General features: G+C 40.3%; 1 long non-coding RNA gene across 3 annotated transcripts in view; it reads left to right on the forward strand.

Annotated features, from left to right (window-relative positions):
* Positions 1 to 3,846: 3,846 nt before the first annotated feature.
* The window catches only part of LOC138157246 (uncharacterized), a 110,714-nt gene continuing 100,712 nt past the window's right edge, over positions 3,847 to 13,848 (forward strand). For all 3 annotated transcript variants that reach the window (XR_011167338.1, XR_011167336.1, XR_011167337.1), the window contains exon 1: positions 3,847 to 4,007. This is a non-coding gene — a long non-coding RNA (uncharacterized lncRNA). The remainder of the gene's footprint in view (positions 4,008 to 13,848) is intronic.

Consider the following 13,848-nt stretch of genomic DNA (forward strand, 5'->3'; position numbering starts at 1 on the left):
CCTACCCCATTTCCATCTGGTGAACTCTCTCTCTTCCTTCAAGGCCTAAACAAATGCCTCCTTCCTCATGAAACCTTCCCCCTCCTCCCACCTCCCAGGGAAAAAAGCAATCTATCATTAAGCACACCTAATATATGCCAAGCACTATGGTAAGGGCAGGGGATGCCACTACACTCAGATAGCCTGCATCCTAATGGAGGAGACAACATGGACACAGAGGGAAGACAATGTAAGGGAATAAGCTTTATGTAGCACATACTATAGGTCAGACTTTGGGCTAGGGCAGACCTGTACAACTTAGCAGTAGGCAGGGGGCCAAAATTAAAATAGGCTAAACTTTTTTGGGCTACACATAAGTCAGACTAGATACAGACTGACGATGGGTGGTTGCCATGGATCATGTGACAAATAGGAGAGTGTGCGGCGGCAGCCCTCCATTTTTTTCAGGCCATAATCCTTTGGCAGGCCAAATGGACCCTGTGTTGTACGGGCCTGGGCTAGGGGCTTTACAAATATCTCATCTGATCTTCACAACTCTGCAAGACAGGTCCTAGTATTATCCTCATTTTATAATTGAGGAAATAGAGGCAAAGAGAGGTCAAGTGACTTGCCCAAGGTCACACTGCTACAAAGTAGCTGAGGACAGATTTGAATTCAGGTTTTCCTGACTCCAGGCACAATGTTCTATCCAAGAAGCATGTACCAAACAGAAAAATAAATAAATACAAGGTGATTCAGGAGGGAGGCCATCAAGAGGAGGGAGTGAAGGAGGAGGGGAAGAATCAGGAAAAATTCCATGCAGAAAGTGGTCATTTTTGAAGTGTAACACACCCTTGCTCACTTGGGCTATTTCCTCAATTCCCACATAAATTCAGAAACCAGTTTCTCAACGAGCAGCTGATTCCCTACTCTTCCTCCGCATCCTAGAGAAAACCCTGAGGGGGGCTATAATTTTCACTGCAGTTGTTCACATCTGGTATTCTTCCTGCTATCGCTCAACTAGTAGGATTCTATTAGCGTCTAGAAAAGACTTTATTGAGAGGATATAAGAAGAGCAGCAATTATCAAGCCTGCCTCCCAGCTCCTGGCCCCACAAGGGCTTGTTCTCCTCTCAAGAAGCCTTCAGAAGGCTCCTCTTATAGCACCATAAGGTGATGCTGTCTGCTGCGTTCCGATGACCGCTGCCTTTCTAGAATCTGTAGCCAGCATTTCTCTATCACAAGGAACCATGATTCTAGAAGCTGTCATTATCCTATTTTTCTACCTCAGTCTACCAGTACTTCCTATGTTATCATAGGCTATATTAAATAATCTCAGAAAAAGCACATGTGTCATGAGTCTTATTTTGCCCAAATTTATGGAAAGAAATTATAATCAAGCCTGCCACTCTTAGAATTAGGTAGATTCAACAAAGAATATTTTACAAAGTCTATCAGAGGTTCCTGCCTGCAGAGTACTACTAAAGGGTTTGTATTAGTTATCAAAATGACCTAGTCTCCCCATTACAAAAGAGAATCAGGAATTTCTCAAATTTCTAAGTATTTTCCTTCATTTTCTGCTTTGCACTTAGTTCATTGCCCCTTAAATTGGTTGACTGGCTAGATTCCTTCTCTCTCTCTCTCTCTCTCTCTCTCTCTCTCTCTCTCTCTCTCTCTCTCTCTCTCTCTCTCTCTCCCCCTTCCTTCCTTTCTTCCTTCTTTTCTTCCTTCCTTTCTTCCTTCTTTTCTTCCTTCCTTCCTTCTTTCTTTCTTTCTCTTTCTTTCTTTCTCTCTCTCTCTTTCTTTCTTTCTTTCTCTTTCTTTCTTCCTTCCTTCCTTCCTTCCTTTCTTTCTTTCTTTCTTTCTTTCTTTCTTTCTTTCTTTCTTTCTTTCTTTCTTTCTTTCTTTCTTTCTTTCTTTCTTTCTTTCTTTCTTTCTAAAACCTAAAGCACAGTTCACTCTGAAGTTCATTGATTGGACCACAATAGGTCCCTGCCCAAGCTCCATTTAATGGCTGTATTTTGGGCCCTCCTGGCTTAGAGTGAATGTCAATGGTAACTATTTATCTTCAGAAGGGTAAGCTAGAGGGTCTTGCCCTCCCAGCTTGATTTTTTCTTCTTTTTTGTAATTACAGGGGCTATCTCTTGATTCATTTCTTATAGAATTCACTGAAGGGGCATTACCTCACTCTAAGTGAGTACATGAAAAGGCCTTAGCCTAAAAGGGACAGGATCTCCCATTGCATCCTGGGCCGTCTCCAGTCATCCTGATGAATTCATCTGGCCACTGGACCCAGATGGTTCTGGAGGAGAAAGTGAGACTGGTGAACTTTCAATAGCCCTCCTCTACTCAAATCAAAGTCAACTGCAAGTCATGTCATCATTTCCCTGACGCCATGGTCCTCTTCAAAAAAGGACAAACACATAGTAATATACATGTATTTGACACCTATTAGAGTATAAACTCCAGGAGAGCAGGCTATCATCATCATTATCATTACTATTTTTATTATTGTGAATGTCTTAGAAATGAACAGCTTTTCTGTGAGGCAAGCAGCAACAGAACCACAGTGGGCAGACTCCTCACCAGGTTAGTAGCTGAGTGATGAAAACTGTATCTACCTCTGCTTTCCAAGATCACTACTGAGTCACAGAGGGGCTGGGATGGTGATGATGGCTCACATTTACAGAGCACTCTAAGGTTTGATCTCATAATCACCCCATAAAGTAGTTTTTACAAGTGATATTTCCATTTCCAGTGGTGGATAATCTTTTTATTATGGATTTGCCATAGAAGCCTCAATATTATTGTGTTTGTCAAATGTTGAACTCATGCGCTCCCACCCCTTTCCCAAATCTGGCTTACATGAAACCTGAATGTTCAGTGTTATTTTTCAGGTGATGACATATTTCTTTGTTTGATTTCACTGGAGGTAGAGAACCCTCATTGAGCTATCCCAACTCTTATAAGGGCAGATCAACTACTCTCCAATTTACAGTCTTAAGAGAATTACCTGGCACACTGAGGTTAAGTGATTTGCCCAGGTCACACAGCCTACTTGTCTGAGACAAGACTTGAACCTAAGTCTCTCCAAAATCCACCCTCCCACTCCCCCCCTCCACACACACACACACACACACACACACACACACACACACACACATTCAGCAACTGTCAGTGGTTTTCTATTGCCTCAAAGATAAAATTTAAACTCCTCCTTTTGGCATATAAACTCCTCCCAACCTGGCCCTTTCCCTTGTTTTTCAGCCTTTTCACATTCTATTTCCCTTTTTGCAATCTTCATTCTAGCCACACTGGGCACATGTTGTTTTGCACACTCTGCACAATCTCTGTCTTTACACTGATTATCCTCAAAGTCTGGAATTCACTTCCTCTTCAGCTCTTCCTCTTGGAATTTTGGCTTCCTTTAAGATTCAATTCAAATGCCTTCCTCATAAAGCCTTTCCTAGTCCCTCCTAAGGCTAAAGTATCCCCTCCCTAAACTATCTTGTATTCATTTGTATATATTACGTATGCATTCATGTGTATGTGTTGTCTCCCCCATAATTATGTAAGTTCCTTGAGGGAAAAGGGTGTTCTCTCTTTCTCCCTAACTTCATTTAAAACAGTGCCTAGCAATATTGCTGGCACTTAAAACACCCTTGTTGATTGATTGATTGATTTTCCAGTTCTTTAAATGCATAGCACTCACAAGAGGAGAAGTATTATAGTTTAATTGAAGAACCCCACCAGCAGCACTTAATAAATTGATGGTTGGAATCTAAGAAATAGTCCAACTCTGGCCTCTCCCATAGATAGTGAGGACCTCAGTGATTCTGAAATCACTATATACCTCTCAGCTCTGGCTCCACCTTCTATTGTTGGTCAGTCTCCTTTTCCCCTTGACCTCCTGGGGATTCACTGACAAGCTGGAAATGCACACCACTTGGGACGTCTGGCCCCAAACTTCTGCCCGTGGATTTAGAGAGCTTTCACATACTTGATCCTCATAGAAATCCTATGAGTTGGGTAAGTAATTCAAATAGCATCATCTCAAGCCGTCAAGATGAGTAAGCTGGCACTCAGAAAAGTTAAGTGACTTGACTAATATCTCAGAGCTAGTGAGTAAGAAAGCAAAGACTAAAACCCTGGTCTTTCTAACCCCAAATCCACTGCTCTTATGTGTATGCCACATATTCACAGATTGCGTGGAGACAGACTCCAAAGGAAATTCTTCTACAATATCTTTGACAAGGAAGCCTCTAACTCAGTTTTATTCTTGGGATAGAAATCTGGTGCAATGCTTCCTTAGAAACATAGGACAGGATGATGGGAAGACAACACAATAAATGTGAAGGAATTTCCAAGAAAACTTTGGAAAAGGTGGTTATTATATAAAGGGACTTTTACCGGTGGGTTGAAAGATGGGAACCATACCAAAGGCAGATGGTATTACTTATGAGCAGTCATAAGAAGATTCCAGAGTGCAAGTTGAAATGCAAACTTCGATTAAACCTTACAAACATGAAGGAACTTTAGTTATAAGGTTTTTTTTTTTCTCTTTTGAATTCTGGCCCTAAAATGTAAGTCTCTGATGAATAGGGAGCAAGTACAATTAGCTGAATAGAACAGAAAAATGAGAATTATGGGATATGGAAAACATTTAAATATGATTCATGATTTTGGATGGCTTGCAAACCATGTGATAAATGCTTGGAAGAGGCCATCTAAGGGATTGTTCTCCTAGCTCATTTGGGAAATGACTAAAGAATGGACTAAACTCTTGGCAGTTGGTATAATTAAACAACTAAATATTTTATAAAGATAAAACAAATAAGATTTTGCCAATTTGCCCCACCATCCTCTAATCTGCCAGAAGTGACAAAAGCAGAACTTTGAGAAGTCTGTGCAGACTTCTCCCTGGGAAGTGGGCAAGTCTGAGCCTGCAAAGACATGCTGCTCCCTTAAGAAGATTAGGAGCCAGAGATGGAAGGGGAGGGCTAGCAGTGTAATAAAGCTCGCCTTTCAGCAGAGCAATGGAGCTCTCCTCTCAATGAGCCTACAAGGCAGGTAACACAAGTATGCTTGTCCCCATTTCACAAAAAGGTAAAATGACTCACTCTGGGACATAGCCCAGTTAATGACAGAACCAGAATCTAAGCACTAATTCTCTTTCAATTCTGAGCTTGCATTAAAAAGGTAACACCACCACACCCCCCCCCCCAAAAAAAACTTAAACCTTTATATTCATGAAACATTACTCATTCTATAATAGGGGACAAATCACTTTACCTCTCTAAACCTCAGTTTCTTCATTTGTAGAAGAGACAGGGCAAGTAGATGACACAGTGGCTAAGGTGCTGGGTCTGCTGGCAGGAAGATTCATCTTCCCGAGTTAAAATCCTGCCTCAGAAACGTACTAGCTGTGTGACCCTGGACAAGTCACTTAACCCTGTTTGCCTTAGTTTCATCAGCTGTAAAATCAGCTGGTGAATGAAATGGTAAACCACTCCAGGATGTGTGCCAAGAAAACCCCAAATGGGGGCAGGAAGAGTCATACATGACTGAAACAAATGAACACACAACAAAAACCTGGAGGGTACCAATACAGTATTTAGACTGTCTAACTGCTTTCCTTCACTCTCACAACTTGACTACCTCAACTTTTCTTGTCAAATGGACCATTGATAACATCTCTGACTCTGTTTTTACACGTGTAATTGTTGATAATATGCTACAGCCAGAGGCAATGCAGAAACAAAAAAGATGATTTTACTAATTTACACACTCCACTTATAAGTTTAAAAGAACTACAAATAACAAGAGCTTACATGTGCACTCTTTCTTTGTTCTTTTTGTATATCTTAATGTTTGCGGTTGTTGAGAGCTGTTTATAATAAAATAAATATGCTTTAGCAATTATCTCAGGCCTCCCCTCCTACCCCCCCCCATACCCTATCCCCCTTCGAATGGAACTATTTCCTTCTGTCTCACTGGCAATTTTTTCTTCTTCTAAGGTTTGGGTGTGTTACAGTTCCAATAAAACAGCAAACATTTGCTAAGGGACTACTGTGTATAAGGCACTGTGTGGGTTCTAGGATACGAAAATAAAGCAGCTCCTTCCACTAAGGTTTACATAGTTAGGGGCGGGGGGAGGGTTATAACATGGAAACAAATAAGTAAAAATGAGGTGGTTTGAGGAAGGTGAGAACACCAACAGTTGGAGATGGGCTGGGGTGGGAGGTCAGGGAAGAATTCCTACAGGAGGTGGCACCAATACTGAATTTGGAATAAATTCCGGATTCTCGGAAGCTAAGGTGAGGAGAGAGTGCATTGTGGGTGCTGAACAGACAGCCTGAGAGAAGGCATGGAGTCAGGAGATGGAATGCTGAGTTCAGGGGATAGCTAATGAGCCTATATGGACAGAACATAGAGTGTGTGAAGAGAAGGTATATTAAATAAGTGAGAAAAGATAAGTTGCTGTTAGATTATAAAGGACTTTAAATGCCTGTTTGAGAAGCGTATATTTCATCCTAGAAGTACTAGGAAGCCACTGAAGATCTTTGAGTTGGGAAATGATAATGATATGCCTTAGAAAGATTATTCTAACATTTGTGCACTAGGGGGCGCAGTGGATAGAGTGCTGGGCCTGAATTCATCTTCCTGAGTTCAAATCTGGTCTCAGACACTAGCTGTATGTCCCTAGGCAAGTCACTTAACCCTGTTTGCCTCAGTTTCCTCATCTAGCAAATGAGTTGGAAAAGGAAATGGCAAACCACTGTGCCAAGAAAGTGATAAAGGGGCACTTTTGGAGCAAAGACCCCCAAAGGGTGTCACAAAGAGTGAGACACAACTGAAAAAATGGGATGGATGTAAGTAGGGAGGACAAATAAGAAGTTATTATAGTAATCATGACCATAGGTGATGGAAGCCAGAAATAGGGTAGTGGTCTTATGAGAAGAAAGAAGGATCTAAACACAATCAATTTAGTGAAGGTAGAATTGACAAGACTTGGCACTTGACTAGATATGGAAAGTGAGGGAAAGGAAAGAGTCTAGGAAAACATAAGGTACCTAGAGTATATATTGATGCATTAACTCTATAAGTTTCCATCTAATTACATGTTGTCATAGTATTCTTCACTTTTTTTGTAGTGTAAATAATGATAGTGATTTTTCTCAAATAACTATGGATTGAATTCCAGAGTTTTTGTAGTGTTCCAGGGCTCAGGACGTGTTTCCCCGATAATAAGACACTGTCTTATTATTTTTTTTTGGAAAGAAAAACACCAGAGGGCTTATTTTCAGGGGAGGGCTTATGTTGTCCTGCCTCAGCTCTCCTCCGCGGCACTGCTCTTAATGGCGCCAGCAAGCAAATCACTGGGGAAGAACAGGATGATGCGCTCACTGCTGCAGCTCTGATTGGATGCAGCTCGGAGCACGGTGTGCGTTTCACCCGGGGGGGGGGTGAGGGTGCATACAGAGGGTACCGTAATGTAGCGTGTAGTGCAGGGGATCACCTTCACTACAGTAGCAATCTCAATAGGGCTTATTTTCGGGGGAGGGCTTATTTTAGAGGAATCTTACACAGTAAGGGGAGGGCTTATTTTCTGGATAGGTCTTATTATTGGGGAAACACGGTAGTCATCTATGAAGAAGAGCATTTGGAGAATCTTGCAATCAGAAATGAAGCTTTTGCTGCTTAGACTACATGCAAGACATCTTCCGTGATACTGTGAAATATCTTACATGAAATAATAATATAAATATAATAATATTAGTAATAATAACATTAACGATAATGCATTTATTAAAGGGACATTACATAAACCTCAACTCCCTTCAGAATTTCTTAATTCCTGGGTTGTGGCTGGTTCATTCATCCCTGGGATGATGCTGTGGAGAGAACCCTGGGCCTGGCATCAGGAAGGTCTGAGTTCAAATTCAGCTTCAGACACTTACAAGATGTATAACCCTGGGCAAGTCACTTAACTTCTATTTGTCTCAATTTTCCCAACTGTAAAATGGAAATTATAGCATCATCTATTTTGCAAAGTCATTGTGAGGATCAAATGAGATAATATTTGTAAATACTTATAGAAGGAACTACATAAATATTTAGTCCCTTCCCTTCCCCTTGCTTCTCCCCTTCCCTCAACCATTTGCACTGATGTTGGCAAATTGGGTTAGTGTCCCCAGAGGGGTGACTACATGATTTCAACTCACTGTCAGGTAGGGGCCCTGTTGGGGATGGGGGAAGTAAGGATATACTCTTAATATTCATCACTGTATCTTCTAAGCCCCCATCGGTGTTTCCCATTTATACAAAGTAGTTATAATGATACCATTAACCATTAAACATGAGACATTTACTAAACAAGAAGGCAAAAGCAATAATCACTATACCATTTATTCAATAGAAGGCAAAGGCGGGAATAATCAAAATGTAATATAGTCCACCCATAAACCGGGATCACGTTCTTCCACTAATGTACACACTCTCTATTGGAGAGAAATTGTACATGTTTACAGACACCTATAAGTGAGGCACATGGGCAAGGAAACTCGTGCCCATTTTAACTCACAACTCTGGACTTCAGGCCTGGATATTGATGATTTCTTTTAGGAGATTATCTGTATTTCATATCATCTATTGTTCTTCTAAGCCTTTCTACTCTTCTACTAAACAAATCTATTTCTTTTCTTCTCTCAGGCTGCTGAAACAGTGTTAAGCTCTTTTAGTAAAGCAATACTCTGAAACCTGGGTTGTATAGATTTCTATGTCAGCTCCCTTGGACAGGCACTAGAGCAATTAAGCTATTTCATTGGCCAGCAGTCCTAGTATGCAGGAGAATTGCAAAATTACTTCTACTTGCTTTCTGGGTTGTAAGAAATTTTGTCCTTTCAAGCCCCCAAAGGGTTTCTTATATTTCAGGTTATACAAAGTTAATAAGTTAATAAGTCCAGGTAGTTCTTCATATAGCAGGGAGAGTTCTGTTTCCTCCAAGGAGCTCCCAGAAGTTTTAGAACCTGCTGAGCTTCAGTTGGTCCTCAGCCCAAAGTAACTGCTCTTATCTTCCAATTCTCCTCTACTCTGCTTTTTTTCAAGCAGCAGGGGGCAGTATCCACCATCAGCTTCTCCCATTAGGTGACTGCTGTGTCTCTTTTATCTCTCTGATCTCTGCCTTCTCATCCCCTCTATTTCTTATATCTATAACATCCAGAAAGATGACCTCCTCACAAATAATGACTCATCTCTAAATCAGGGTGAAAAATCCAAAGTACATAGTTCTGCCAGGTATAATACAAACAACAGCATACTATTTCCTCCTAGTGCCCACATGGTTCTTAGATTTAAAATGTCTCAGTTATATCCGGCAGAACCCCAGAAACAGTCATATGTAAATGAACCATTGACAACAATGCCTTGGGGCCATCCTCCACTTCTGTCAGTGTTTGTGCCTTAGAATTGCTTTCAGACAGGTCTTCTCAGTACACATATCTTAGGGGCAGTTTTCTCTTAGTCCTCAGAACTGCCCCCAAGCTACTTTTCTTATGCAAATTCCTTTTTCTTCCCCTTATAGCAAATAAAATGTTTATATATGAAAGGGAGAACAACTTATAATAGTAGTAGAAAGAGGTAACACTTTAAGTTTTGCAAAGCATTTTTCTATTCATTACCTCATTTGTTTTTCACAACAACCCTGTGACAGAAGTACTATTATTACTCCCATTTTACAGATGAGGAACCTGAGACTGAGAGAAGGTAAATAATTTTCCTAGCATTTCATAGCTAGTAAGGAAGTATTTGAACTCAAGTCTTCCTGACCATAGGTCCTGTGCTATAGTCACTATGCAAAGATTAGATAGATAGATAGATAGATAGATAGATAGATAGATAGATAGATAGATACATGCATATACATCTATGTGTGTGCAGTATAGGCATGTGTGTGTCCTTCTTTGATCTTAATACTGAGTTTTGAACCATTGAAAGACATCTCCAGAGTCCTATATATTATCGAATCATTGAAAAGTATCTCTAGAGTCACATATGTTATTGAATTATAAATGAATGTGCATAGAAGATGCAATAATGAATTTTACTTCTCTTCATACATACTGCATTCTAGTCAAACTGTATTCAATGATCTATGAAAGTCTACCTCTCTACTCTGTTTTCATCAGGAATACCTTCAATGTACATATAGACCATTCTTATGAAGATTTTATAGGGAGAAGAGAATGGTCGTATGGGTTGGGTATTTACTGGTATCAACTTTCTTTTCTTTTTTTTTTTTTTTTTGGTGGAGGAATAGTACCATCTGTGACCTTTTAAATTCCTTTGGAATCTTCCTCACTAAGATTCCTTGGAAGTCTACTCCTGAGAACCTTTAAATTGTGTCGCCTCTAACATGGATTTCTTAAGTAGATATTTATCCTAATCCAGAGCTCTTTTTAACTTTATCCTCTTAAATTTTGCTGTTTTTCCCTCATATAGTAGATCAGGTACCCAGATTATACCCTTACTATTCCTGATGGAAACATATCTCTCTAGAAACAACTTTATCTGGCTCATTTCACATTTGTTTGTTTTTGCCTTTGCACCTACAATTACTCTTGGAATAGTCTGGCTTTGCCGAATTTCCACATCATGTTTTCCACAGGCTTATTTTCAATTGCTTTTCACTATTTTGTGAGGCATAATTATCCATCCTCTATTTCCATAATGTTTCAAATTAATTTGTACTCCAACCTGGTTTAGCCCTTGGATGCCTTGTCTCTCATCTCAGCAAAAGGATCAAGTGTTTGCTGACTGGGGCTGTTTCTGAGCTCTTTTTGGCTGTCTCATCATGGAAACTTTTCTCATTAGTTAAATTTCTTTAAGAAATAATAGCCACCTGAACTGTCCCAGTTTGAGTGAGTTGGACTGGGCTAAAAATGAGACGATAAAGCCTTTCTTCCCCTCCCCCAGATCTGTTTCTCATATTTTCTATCAGTAGAAACCTCAGAAGAACTGCAAACTTCCTGAAAGATAAGAAAATGAAGAGAAACTAGATGTTTGTCATTAGCCTGCCAGCAGGTTTTTTGTTTTGTTTTGTTTTAATAAAAAGAACAATGAATTGGGAAGTAGGTGTCCTGGGTTATGGTCCTAGATCTTCCACTAACTCATTGCTTGACCTTGTGCCAGTCCTCCATCCTCTCCAGGACTCAGTTTCCATATCTGTAAAATGAAGGAGTTGCTCTAGATAATCTAAAAGGTCCCTTCCATCTCCAAGATAAGGGCCAAGTTAGAACTAAGAGGCATATCCAAGAGCCTCCAGAGTCCTCCATACCTCAAAGCTCTTTCCCTACTCTCCTTTAGTCCCTGCCCTAGAAGAACCTCCATTCTGGACCAAAAGTACCATCATTGGCTTGGGACTGGCAGTAGTCCACCATTCCTACTGCTTGTTAGGTGGTTATCCCACATTCCTCATGGTAGAAAGGAAGATGCATCTCTGGCCTCCCAGATTTGAATTCTAAAGGTATTTTCCCACAGAAATATCCTTACACATGGTGATTCAATTCTGTGGTCCTATGGTACAGAACCATATTCGCATTACCAGTCTGGCCCCACTGGGAAAAAGTTGGGCCCGATGGCCTCTGAGGTCTCTTCCAGTTCTAAATCCTGTGATTTCACACATGCTTAGGCGTACGTGAGTCACATAGTCATAGAGCTAGAGTGGAAAGAACCCTGGAAGTTATCTTGTGAGTCAGTCAACAAGTATTTATTAAACATCAACCATGTGCCAGGTTCTGTGATAGGCATCTGGATGTGAAGACAGGCAAAAGATAATTCTTGCTCTCAAGGAACTCACATCAATGTGTAGAAGGAAATTGTGGCTTGAGGAGTTTGAGTGACATGCTCAGAGTCACCCAAAGAGTAGATATCAGAGGAAAGATTTGAACCCAGAACCCCTGACTCCACTGCACCTTGTTGTCCGCTAAGCTGGCTAAGAGTATGAGATTCTTTCCCCCATCCTACAAAAAAAATGGTTTTGAGACTATCATCTCATCACCTTTGAGGATGGAAGACAAAAAGCTTGCTTGGTCAAGATTAGTTGATCAGGTGTCCCTTGAGCAAAAACTCCACCTACAAGACTGAGTTGGTTTCGTTGGAAACCATAAAAGTTAAATGTTTATAACATAGGTAGATGTTCAGTCATGTGTGTGTGTGTGTGTGTGCGTGCTTGTGTGTTGGAGTGTACGGTGGAGAAGGTTATTTCAATTACTTTTTGATCTTAAGTAAGGAAAATTGAAGATAGACACTGACCTCCTCATTTCTTTGGGCATTTGAAAGGCATTGGTTGGAGGGACTTCTTACTTAATAATCAAAGGGGGGTCAAATGTAGCATGGAGCACACAACATTTTTTTTTTCAGCTGTAAACATTGATTATTCGGTGTTGACTAATCTGCACCATTCCATCTGGCAGCTGCAAAGAGAAAAAGAAAAGCAGTGGAGAACATTATTAATCAGCTGGAGACCAGTTAAGTAGTTCGCTGTGATTACTCCAGAATAGCATTAAAATGGCATGCGGTATACAGAAGAGTAGATCATTTCCAGTTAACTCACCAAGGCTTTTCTGGCAATTACGATTTTTTCAAATCAATACTTATTACGCCTGTAAATAGAGATGGAAAAGCAATAAACATATATACAGCATACCATGAACAGCCCCCCTTCCATAAATATGCAGAGTGTCTGGGTAATGAAATCTAGCGCTCCCATGAAGTCAGCATAAATATGCGAGATACTTAAAACCCCACTCTGCATGTGTATCAATAATTTGTCAGGAGGACTAACAATAGGGATCAAATTTTAAATGTTGTTCTGGATCTGGTGTCATGGACTTTTCTCTCTTTTTTTTTTTTTTGGAAATCCCAATGTAGGAAATTGCCAACTTTCATTAGTATTTGGGAATTAAGATCAGCAGTGGGTTTCCACAAGTGAAGCATAAATGTTTTAGCTCTTCTCTTCCCTCCAAGGGCACATGGAAAGTCACTATAACTGAGGATTTTGTTTCTTAAGTCTATTCTAGAACCATAGAGGTCTATGTCCAGAGTATTGATATGATGGTTTGTGTTTAAAGTAAAAAACAAAACAAAACAGCTTCTGCAACTTAGTGAGCTTTCTCAGCAAAGCATCAGTCTGGGAACCACTCAGGAATGCCTCTCACGGTCCACAGTGTGAATAAAACTGCTGTCACCATATTCAGTTTAATTTTAAAAATAATAATAATGATGCCTTCCAGTTGCAGAGAATTTTTAACTTTCTTCAAAGAATTTTCCTGTCTCCTACCCTTGCAGCCCAGTGCTTTGTCTTATAACCCTCTCGTGTACCGATCAGGCAATAATGTATATGATAGCTATAATCTTATGATAATAACCACTTGCATTTAAATGCTACTTTAATGTTTGCAAAGTGCTTTACAGATGTTACCTCATTTGCGCCTGATAACAACCCTGTAGGTTATGCATTATGAGCATCTCCATTTTTCAGAAAAAGAGATTGAGGCTAAGAAAGATTTAAGTGGCTTCCCTATGTCACACACCTAGTATCTAAGGCAGGATTTGAGCTCAATTCTTCCTGTGCCAAGTTCAAGGCTTTGCTTGCTACATCACCATGTACATTAGTCCCCTTCCACAGTCCATGGTCCAGACAACATGACCGTGGTGTCCCTCATCCATGAGACTCTACCCACATCTCCATGTCTTTGCCTTGGCTATTTCCCATACCTGAAATGAGCACTTTCTGCACCTGGGCCTCTTAGAAACCCTTGTTTTGTATCAGCAATGCCATATTCACAATGCCTATAGAGATTATAAATAT

The sequence above is a fragment of the Petaurus breviceps genome, unplaced genomic scaffold, assembly GCF_028583685.1.
Source record: "Petaurus breviceps papuanus isolate PSGF00001 unplaced genomic scaffold, PetGlider_PUasm1.0 171, whole genome shotgun sequence".
In the NCBI taxonomy this organism is placed as follows: Eukaryota; Metazoa; Chordata; class Mammalia; order Diprotodontia; family Petauridae; genus Petaurus; species Petaurus breviceps.